This window comes from Pongo abelii, chromosome 8 (genome assembly GCF_028885655.2).
Source record: "Pongo abelii isolate AG06213 chromosome 8, NHGRI_mPonAbe1-v2.0_pri, whole genome shotgun sequence".
Classification (NCBI taxonomy): Eukaryota; Metazoa; Chordata; class Mammalia; order Primates; family Hominidae; genus Pongo; species Pongo abelii.
Window position 1 is genome coordinate 70,134,697 of NC_071993.2, and position 10,699 is coordinate 70,145,395.

A 10,699-nucleotide genomic window follows, 5' to 3' on the forward strand; every position below is an offset into this window, starting at 1 on the left:
AGCAAGGGTGTGCTTAAGTTTAGTAAAACTGAAAATCCCCATCAATCTCAGTTGAAATATAGGAAGCAAAAGACAGTGATTTGAAATTTGTCTGTGCTTGGGCTGTGGGGGCATGAACCCCAGAAGCTTGGTGCAGTGATGGAATTGGGAATTGAAATGAGAGGACTCCGAGAGAGGAAGTGAGAATGCAAGGGAAGGCATGAGGACTTGTACAGCTGTCATCTTTCCTATCTTTAGGGGCTTTTGATTTTCCAAACTTGGAAAGTCATGTGCTTTGCTTTAGAAAGAGTCTTCAAGGCCAGGCACGGTAGCTCATGCCTATAATCCCAGCACTGTGGGAGGCCAAGGCAGGCAGATCACCTGAGGTCAGGAGCTCGAGACCAGCCTGACCAACATGGTGAAACCCCATCTCTACTAAAAATACAAAAAATTAGCCAGCCATGGTGGCAGGTGGCTGTATTCCCAGCTACTTGGGAGGCTGAGACATGAGAATTACTTGAAACGGGGAGGCGGAGGTTGCAATGAGCTGAGATGGTGCCACTGCACTTCAGCCTGGGAAACAGAGCAAGACTCTGTCTAAAAAAAAAAAAAAAGGAAGAGTCTTAGAAAGTTTCTTTAAAGGGCTGTACCATGAAATCCATATTTGAAGGCCAGTAGTCTGGATTGGAGTGGGAAGAACCGGGGGTAGAAAGCCCCACTGCCCAATGCCAGTAGCACCTGTTGAGTCCAAAGGCCATATCTGCGAGCATGAGCTGAAGCTTCCTCTTGAGGAAAGGAGTGACTGCCGTGGTGAAGGCTGTGGTTTCAGAGTCAGAGGACAGAGCTCCATTCCTGGCTTGGTGGCTGACTCCATCCATGAACCTGGCTGAGTCACTTCCCTCCATATGCCTGTTTTCCCTTCTGTGGAATGCAGCAGAACGTCTTTTCCACCTGCTTTCACAGAAGACAGAATCAGCTAAAAGAAAAAGAAATTTTCATCAGGTACTTGTAAGCAAAGGGGTGAGGCCTGGGCTGAAGCAAAGCCTGGGACGTCTGTAGCCCATGGGGGCCAGCTTTGACATGGACATGGGGGCCAGGTTTGACGTGGCCTGCTCTTGACATCAGAAGGCCATGGAGAGGATGTAACTATTAAACAACATAAACAAATGTTACCCCAGAGAGCCTGGGTTCTGGGAATATGAACAGGGACTCCTGACCAAAATTCCAGGTCTCCAAGTTCCCCTTGAGGAGTCATGAGGATTAGACAGGGTGAATCACCACACCCAGTGTCTGTCTTGGAGACCTAAACCCAGATATGAGCTTCAGCAAAGGAAGGGGCTGATTCAAATAGCATGGGGGTTGTAGCCAGAGCAATATAAGATGTTCCCCTGGGTCCTGATGGGACCAAGAAACAGTTTTGCCCAAGACTTTGGATGCTGTTCTAGTTCTGAGGTCAGTGGCAGGTCAAAGCCATAGCTGGCCTCCATGGAGTCAGCACAGTTGCCTCTGGTCTGGAAGACTATGTGGAAAAAGAAGTTCAGAAGATTGTGGGCTCAGAAATAGAGTTAGTATTCTCCCTAGAGCCTGTATTATTTCTCAGTCCAACCCTACATAAGTGAAAGGCAGAGAGATAGCCAGTTCTTCAGAGCTTGGAAGAAACCGGAGGGTGCAGGAGAAAGAACCATGTTGGCTGCTCAGCTGCAAGGGTGATTTTGCCACCACAGGGAAACGCCAGTTCTCAGAGCTGGGAGAGGTGGGGTCTTAGGGGGAGAAGCAGACCCTGCAGCCTGAAACACTCAGGCATCTGGAGTATTGTGTTCAAAAACGATCTCACATATGACTGCTCACCCATTAGGATGGCTATTATCAAAAGAAAAAAGAAAAGAAAAAGTGTTGGTGGTCGGGCTTAGTGGCTCACACCTGTAATCCCAGTACTTTATTTTTGAGACGGAGTCTCGCTCTGTCACCCAGGCTGGAGTGCAGTGACACAGTCTCAGCTAATCAGAACCTCCGCCTCCCAGGTTCAATTGATTCTCATGCCTCAGCCTCCCAAGTAGCTGGGATTACAGATGCACACCACCATACGCAGCTAATTTTTGGATTTTTAATAGAGACGGGGTTTCACCATGTTGGCCAGGCTGGTCTTGAGCTCCTGACCTCAAGTCATCCGGCCACCTTGGCCTCCCAAAGTGCTGGGATTACAGGTGTGCACCACCATGCCTGGCCTCAATCCCAGTACTTGAGGAGGCTAAGGTGGGAGGGTCACTTGAGCCTAGGAGTTTGAAGCTGCAGTGAACTATGATCATGCCACTGCACTCCGGCTTGGGTGACAGAGACTCTGTCTCAAAAAAAAAAAAAAAAAAAGGGCACTGGTGAGAATATGGAGACATTGGAACTCTTGTGCATTGCTGGTGGAAATGTAAAATGATGCATCCACTGTTGAAAACATTTTGGTAGTTCCTAAAAAAGTTAAACATAGAATTACCATATGATCAAGCAATTCTGCTCCTAGGTATCTACCCAAAAGAATTGAAAGCAGGAACTCAAACAGATATTTTTATACCCATGTTCATAGCAGCATTATTCACAACAGCCAAAAGGTGGAAGCAACCCAAGTGCCCATCGATGGATGAATGGATAAACAAAGCTTGGCATATACGTACATGAAATATTATTTAGTCTTAAAAAGGAACGAAATTCTGGGCTGGGCACAGTGGCTCGTTCCTGTAATCCCAGCACTTCGGGAAGCCAAGGCAGGCAGATCACTTGAGGTCAGGAGTTCAAGACCAGCCTGGCCAACATGGTAAAACCCTGTCTCTACTAAAAATACAAAATTTAGCTGGCCATGGTGGTACACACCTGTAATCCCAGCTACTCGGGAGGCTGAGGCAGGAGAACAGCTTGAACCTGGGAGGCAGAGGTTGCAGTGAGCCAAGATCATGCCATGGCACTTCAGTCTGGGTGACAGAGCAAGACTCTGTCTCAAAAAAAAAAAAAAAAACAGGAAATTTTGATACCTGCTGATACCTGCTACAACATGGATGACCCTTGAAAACATTATGCTCAGTGCAATAAGCCAGACACAGAAGGCCACATATTGTATAATTCCACTTACATGAGGTACTTAACATAGGCAAATTTATAGAGACAGAAAATAGAATGGTGGTTAGAGGGGGTGAGGATTAAGGGGAATGGAAGTTATTACTTACAGGTGGAGGTTCTGTTTGGGATAATGAAAAAGTTCTGGAAATGTGTATCAGTGATTTTTACACAATAATATGAATGTATTTAATGTTACTGAACTATAAATTTTAAAATAGTTAAAAAGGTAAATTTTGGCTAGGTGTGGTGGCTTACACATGTAATCCCAGCACTTTGGGAGGCTGAGGTGGGAGGATTGCTTGAGGCCATGAGTTCAAAACCAGCCTGGGCAACATAGTGAGGAAAACCCTCTCTTTACAAAAAATTAAAAAAATTAGCCAGATGTGGAGGATTGTTTGAGCCCGGGAGTTTTCTTTGTTTGTTTGGTTGGTTGGTTGGTTTTTGTTTTGTTTTGTTTTGTTTTTGAGACAGAGTCTCATTCTGTAGCCCAAGCTGGACTGCAGTGGCACGATCTCGTCTCACTGCAACCTCCACCTCCTGGGCTCAAGCAATTCTTGTGCCTCAGCCTCCCGAGTAGCTGGGACTACAGATGCATGCCACCATGCCCGGCTAATTTTTTGTATTTTAGTAGAGAAATACATGGTTCACCATGTTGCCCAGGGTGGTCTCGAACTCCTGCGCTCAGGCGATCCACCCACCTTGGCCTCCCAAAGTGCTGGGATTAAGGTGTGGGCCACTACGCCCGGCCAAGCCCAGGAGTTTGAGGCTTGATTGTGCCACTGCACTCCAACCTAGGCAACAGAGTGAGACTCTGTCTAAAAAATAATAATAATAAATAAAAATAAATAAATAAAAAGTAGGGCAGGGTGGGTGGCAGGCACGGTGGCTCACCCCTGTAATCCCAGCACTTTGGGAGGCCGAGGTAGGTGGGTTGCTTGAGCCCAGGAGTTCTAGACCAGCCTGGGCAACATAGTGAAACTCCATTTCTACAAAAAATTAGCCAGGCATGGTGGCACATGCCTGTGGTCCTAGCTACCCAGGAGACAGAAGTGGGAGGATCACTTGACTCCCGGAGGCTGAGGCTTCAGTGAGCCATGATCATGCCATTGCACTCCAGCCTGGTTGACAGAGTGAGAATCTGTCTCAAAAAAAAGTAAATTTTATGTTATGTATAATTTACCACAATAAAATAAATAATAATTTTTAAAATGGTAAATTTTGGCTGGGTACAATGGCTCATGCCTGTAATCCCAGCACTTTGGGAGGCCGAGGTGGGTAGATCACCTAAGGTCAGGAGTTCAAGACTAGCCTGGCCAACATGGTGAAACCCCTGTATCTACTAAAAATACAAAAATTAGCCAAGCATGGTGGTGGATGCCTGTAATTCCAGCTACTTGGGAGGCTGAGGCAGGAGAATCGCTTGAACCTGGGAGGCGGAGGTTGCAATGAGTCAAGATGGTGCCACTATGCTCCAGCCTGGGCGACAGCGCCTGAGACTTCATCTCAAAAAATTAAAATAAAATAAAATAAAATAAATTAAAATGGTAAATTTTATGTTGCACATATTTTGCTACAAAAAAAGTTGCCCAAAACAAAAGGATCCCACAACAGAAGGATCTAGCAGACTCTTGAGACTGAGACTCAGAGACATGAGAAGACAGCAGCAACAACATTCAGTGATGTGAACTGAGATGGGGGTGGGGACTGGGATGGAGATAAAGAACCTGCTGGCAAGGGACAAAGATCAAGTGTGAGTGTTAGAGATGAAAGAGAAGTTGACCTAGCTGGGCACTATGGCTCACACCTGTAATCCTAGCACTTTGGGAGGCCAAGGCGGGCGGATCACGAGGTCAGGAGATCGAGACTATCCTGGCTAACACGGTGAAACCCTGTCTCTACCAAAAAAGCAAAAAATTAGCCGGGCGTGGTGGCGGGCACCTGTAGTCCCAGCTACTTGGGAGGCTGAGCCAGGAGAATGGCGTGAACCCGGGAGATGGAGCTTGCAGTGAGCCGAGATTGCACCACTGCATTCCAGTCTGGGGGACAGAACAAGACTTCGTCTCAAAAAAAAAAAAAAAAAAAAAAGAAAGAGAAGTTGACTCAGATGGAGTTCTGCTGCAGATAGGGCTGACAATTTTCACCTTTTTTCATAATTGCATTCTCTCTCTCCTGTCCCCTCCACACGGGGTGGCCATGTGTATGCACCTCATTTTAATTATTTTTTCTTTAACAATTTGAAAGCAAGACATTGAGACACTTCACCCCAAACACTTCAGCTTATATCTGTTAAGAACAAAAATGTTCTCATAAATAACCACAATAATATCACATCTAATACAATTTAACATTGAGTATGGAGAAAGAAATGGGCACTGGCAGGTCTAATTTTAAAAATGAACTTTGAGTCTGAGTCTTTTTTTCTTTAACAGGCATATGGATTTCTGTGTTTATTGCCCACAGGGCTTGCGGTAGGATGCTTCTGAGACCTTCATCCACTGGCCACTGGTCAGTCCGCAGTTGCCCTCTGAGGCTTCCTGTCTCCTTTTAGAGCTGACAGACACCACAGTGAGTCAGTTCTGCCAAGGCTTGACTCATTTTTAACCCAGTTTTGGTGATCAAACACAATACCCTGGAATTTGGCACTACAGTTCAAAAGGTATGGCGGGCCCATGGTTAGAAGACCGGGCTCCAGCTACTTCCTGTTGCCCCATCCCATTGCTTTATAAAGATTGGAGTGAACTGCAATTAAAGTCAGAGAGACTTGGGTTGAAGCTCTGGCTCAAACTCTTGTTAGCTGTGCTACCTTAAACGCATAAGTCATTAACCTCCATAAGCCATGGTTTCCTCTGTGAGATGGGGCTACCAAGCTCCATAGCATTGCTGTGGGGATAAGATAGATAGTGCATGAAGAGCTTCTTGGCACTCTGCTTGTCACGAAGGAATTCCCCAGTAAGCTAAGGTTATTGTTATCACCACTACTATTAGGACTCTGAGATCCTTTGTTTTGCTCACTCTGTTACCCATGCTAGTTTTGAACTCATGGCTTCACAAGGGCAACGGAGACCTATATATGGGGAGCTTCAGCCACCCAGGCTCCTGTAGTGCTGGGTTTAAAGCTGGAAGACCTGAATCTGATCTAGGTTCCCCCATTTACTAGCTGTGCAGCCTTGGGCATTTTTCACAAGTCTCAGTTTTCTCATGGATAAAATAGGATGATTATGTAAAGTTGTAAATGTCAAATGAAATAATGTGTGCAAAAGCTTTATAAATAGCCAAAAATAATAATAAAAAAAGGCATAGATGCACAGATGTACAAGGTACTCAGGATCAGAAGCAAAGACATATCTGGGCCAAGGTTAGGGTCAAGATGGGAATCAAAGCCAGGCATGGTGGCACATCTGTAGTCCCAGCTACTCAGGAGGCTGAGGCAGGAGGATCACTTGAGGACAGGAGTTTGAGACTGGCTTGGGTAACACAGCAAGATCCAGTCTCCAAACATTTTTTAAAAATATGTATGTATGGGAATCAAGGTTGGGATTGCTGGGATTGGCACCAGGGCTGTAAAAGCAATTGTGATCAAGATCAGGGTTGGCACTGGGGTAAAACAAAGCTTTGGACGAGGACAGGGAAAGTATAAGGAGGAAGGTCACAGCAGGGGGTTGGGTGGGGTTTTTGGGTCCGGATAGGAATCCAAGCTGGGAGGTGCACACTGTCTGAGCCCTGAGGGGGTACAGTAGTGCTGTGCAGTGACTCAGAGGCGGCTACACTGCCTTGGTTAAGGCTCTAATCCGATGATCTTAGTTTGGGGGAAAGTAGAGCGTGGGATTTAAAAAATCCTTGGAGATCTGCAAAAGTACAGGCCTTTGGCAAGTCAGTTCCACTGGAGTAGTGCAACCATCTCATTTCCTTCATCCTCCTTCCCCACCCCCAGTAGTTAAGTCGGATCAAGTATTAGCCTATCTCCAGGGACATCCTGCACTGTGCTGGTCCTCATGGCTCTGACCATCCCTCTTCCATCCATCATCCGTCATCCACCTAGCATCATTTATCCATCAACCCAAGATGTACTGAGTACTTACTATGTGTCCAGCACTGTGCTAGACTCTGGGGATCCAGCAATGATAAAGGCAAGCCCATAACCTGTCCTCGTGGAGCTTCAATCCAGAGGGGAGCCAGATAATACAATGGATTTCCACCTTCTGCATTTATGGGAATAGTGGCAGATTCTAAAATCAGTCTGGGAGATAAAGATTGCCAACTTATTCCTGAAAATCCCTTACATTACCAGGACCTAGGCATTCAGAAGCACAAAAGCCGAGAAACAACATCTATTTCTCTTTGTACTTTGGTTGTGACCCTGGGGCAGTAGCTGTCAAGATCTGGCTTTAATTGTGGCATGTGACTCTAAATAAAGGATTTTCTTTGTTTTGGGCTTTTTCAGCTGAGTGTGTGGTCGGGTTTGAGTAAGTGAACTGCATTCATGATGGAACCACAGTGTAAATACAAATTAAACCACTATGTAAGTAATGATTGTGAATATGCTAAGAAGGAATACAATGGCCTGTGCGAATGTACAGCAGAGGGACATAACCTGGTGAGGGGCGGAGGAGCGGATGAAGTGGAAGATCCCACTGAGGAGGTGACATTGACACTGAATCCTGAAGAATGGCCATGAGGGAGCCTGTCCTAAGGGGAAAAGGAACTTCCCAGGCAGAGGAGTTGAGGCAGAAAGGAACTCGGAGCATTGTAGGAACTGAAAGCCAGTCAGGTACAAGACATCAAAGAGATAACGAAGGGCCTCCCCTCATCAGTCCTCAAAGTGAGGCTCTATTTCACATGCTCTGACACAGTGCACTTAACTGCATAGAGGGAAGGCAGTCTGAGATTCAGGGAGTTAAATAATTCAGTTGCAGGGCTAGAGAAACAGAAATAATCAGTCAAAATTTTTTCTTTTCTTCTTTTTTTTTTTTTTTTTTTGGAGACAGGGTCACACTGTGTCACCCAGGCTAGAGTATAATCTCAGCTCACAGCAGCCTCGACCTCCCAGGCAGGTGATCCTCCCACCTCAGCCTCCCGAGTAGCTGGGACTACAGGAACGCACCACTATGACTGGCTAGTTTTGTATTTTTTTCTTCTTCCTTTTGAAGAGATGGTTTCACCACATTGCGCAGGCTGGTCTTGAACTTCTGGACTCAAGCAATCCTCCGAATTAGCCTCCCAAAGTGCTGGGATTACAGGCATGAGCCACCGTGCCCAGCAAGGCAACATATTTTGGAACCACTGGGCTAGCTGTATCATGTAATGCATAGAAGAATAGGAAACAAACTATTGGAAACAGAGACAGCGGGATTCAGAGCTGTAGTGGAGTAGACTACACACAGACATAAACCAGGAGTCGTGAACGTGCGCACCCACGAAGCTGTACAGGTAATATAAAGAGGAAAGCAGGCTGAGTGCAGTTCTTGACTTTCCTAAAGGAGCAACTGCTGCTCAGCTCTCACTGATTATTGCCACGTAGGAACTGAAGACCAGTTTTGCTAGATTTTGTGTATTGTAGCAGATCCTGTCAGTGCCAGCTTCCTCTGGCCTCTGGAGCCCACTCTTCCCTCCTGCACAGTAGGCTGGAAGTTCCCCAGGAGTTACCACTGCCATTACCCTTCCTCCCCTACACCACATCAGCGCCCAACCAGTGACTGATGAGTTTGGTGGATAAATACCCTAATGCCCTTGCCTCTCAGGTGAGAAAGCTTTGAGATACATGTTGGACACTTTTCCCAGAGTTCTCCAGGAAAATTAAGCTCCAGCTGCCCATATAGTCCTTCCTTGAAACCTCACCCTTATTGACTGTCTCAATTCCTTTCTGTAATTTTTTTTTTCTTGAGACAGAGTCTTGCTCTGTCATCCAGACTGGAGTGCAGTGGCGTGATCTCAGCTCACTGCCACCTCCGTCTCCCGGATTTGAGCGATTCTCCTGTCTCAGCCTCCGAAGTAGCTGGGATTACAGGTGCCCGCCACCATGCCTGGCTAATTTTTGTATATTTTGTAGAGACAGTGTTTTGCCATGTTGGCCGGGCTGCACTCAAACTCCTGACCTCAAATGATCTGCCCACCTTGGTCTCCCAAAGTGCTGGGATTACAGGAGTGAGCCACTGCACTTGGCCTTTTTTTTTTTTTTTTGAGGCACATTCTCACTCTGTTGCCCAGGCTGGAGTGCAGTGGTGCAATCACAGCTCCCAGGCTCAAGCAATTCTCCTACCTCAGCCTCCCAAGTAGCTGGAACTACAAGCATGCGCTACCACGTCCAGCTAATTTTTAAATGTTTCTGTAGAGACACGGTCTCACTATGTTGCCCAGCTGGTCTCAAACTTCTGGGCTCAAGCGAGCCTTCTGCCTTGGCCTCTCAAAGTGCTGGGATTGCAGGCATGAACCTCTGCACCCAGCTCCTGCTTCCTTTCTCTGTCTCATTTCCCCACTCCCTTACTGCAGTTTCCTGGAATTAACTCCCAAATAAACTACTTGGTACTAAAGCCTTGTAGCAGGGTCTGCTTCTGAGAAAAACCAACCTAAGGACACCAAATGTTAAGATATTTGAAATCTGGGTTTGTTTTGTTTTGATTTTGGTTTTGTTAGAGACAGGGTCTCATTCTGTCACGAAGGCTGGAGTGTAGTGGCACAATCACAGCTCACAGCAGCCTCGACGTCCCAGCTCAAGAGATGCTCCTCCTGAGTAGCTAGAATTATAGGCACGCACTACTGCACTTGGCTAATTTTTTTTTTTTTTTTGGTAGAGGTGGGGTCTTGCTGTGTTGCCCAGGCTGGTCTTGAACTCCTCACCTCAAGCAATATTTCTGCCTCGGCCTCCCAAAGTGCTGGAAGTGCAGGTATGAGCCACCATGCCCAGCTGAAACCTGGATTTTTTAATGTTAAATTTTCCCAATTAAAATAGTACATGTTAACAAAATCAGGTCTGGGGGCTACATTTGACCAACAGACCATCAGTTTGGGATTCTGACATAAGCTAAGACTTCATCTGTCTTTCTTATAGTAACCACCCAGCAAAGGAACACACGTACTAAAGAAGGTGTTTTAGAAAAACCTGGAGGAGGCCGGGTGCAGTGGCTCACACCAGTAATCCCAGCAATTTGGGAGCCTGAGGTAGGTGGATCATCTGAGGTCAGGAGTTCAAGACCAGCCTGGCCAACATGGTGAAACCCCGCTTTTACTAAAAAATACAAATATTAGCTGGGTGTGGTGGTGGGCGCCTGTAGTCTTAGCTACTCAAGAGGCTGAAGCATGAGAATCGCTTGAGCCTAGGAGAAGGAGATTGCAGTGAGCCAAGGTCAGGCCACTGCACTCCAGCCTGGGCAACAGAGTGAGACTCTGTCTCAAAAAAAAAAAAAAAGAAAGAAAGAAAGAGCTGGATGAGGCCAGGTGTGGTGGCTCACACCTGTAATCCCAGCACTTTGGTAGGACAAAGCAGGAAGATCATTTGAGGTCAGGAGTTCAAGATCAGCCTGGCCAACATGGTGAAACCCTGTCTCTACTAAAAATACAAAAAATTAGCCAGGCATGGTGGCGCATGCCTGTAATCCCAGCTCCTCAAGAGGCTGAGGAGAAT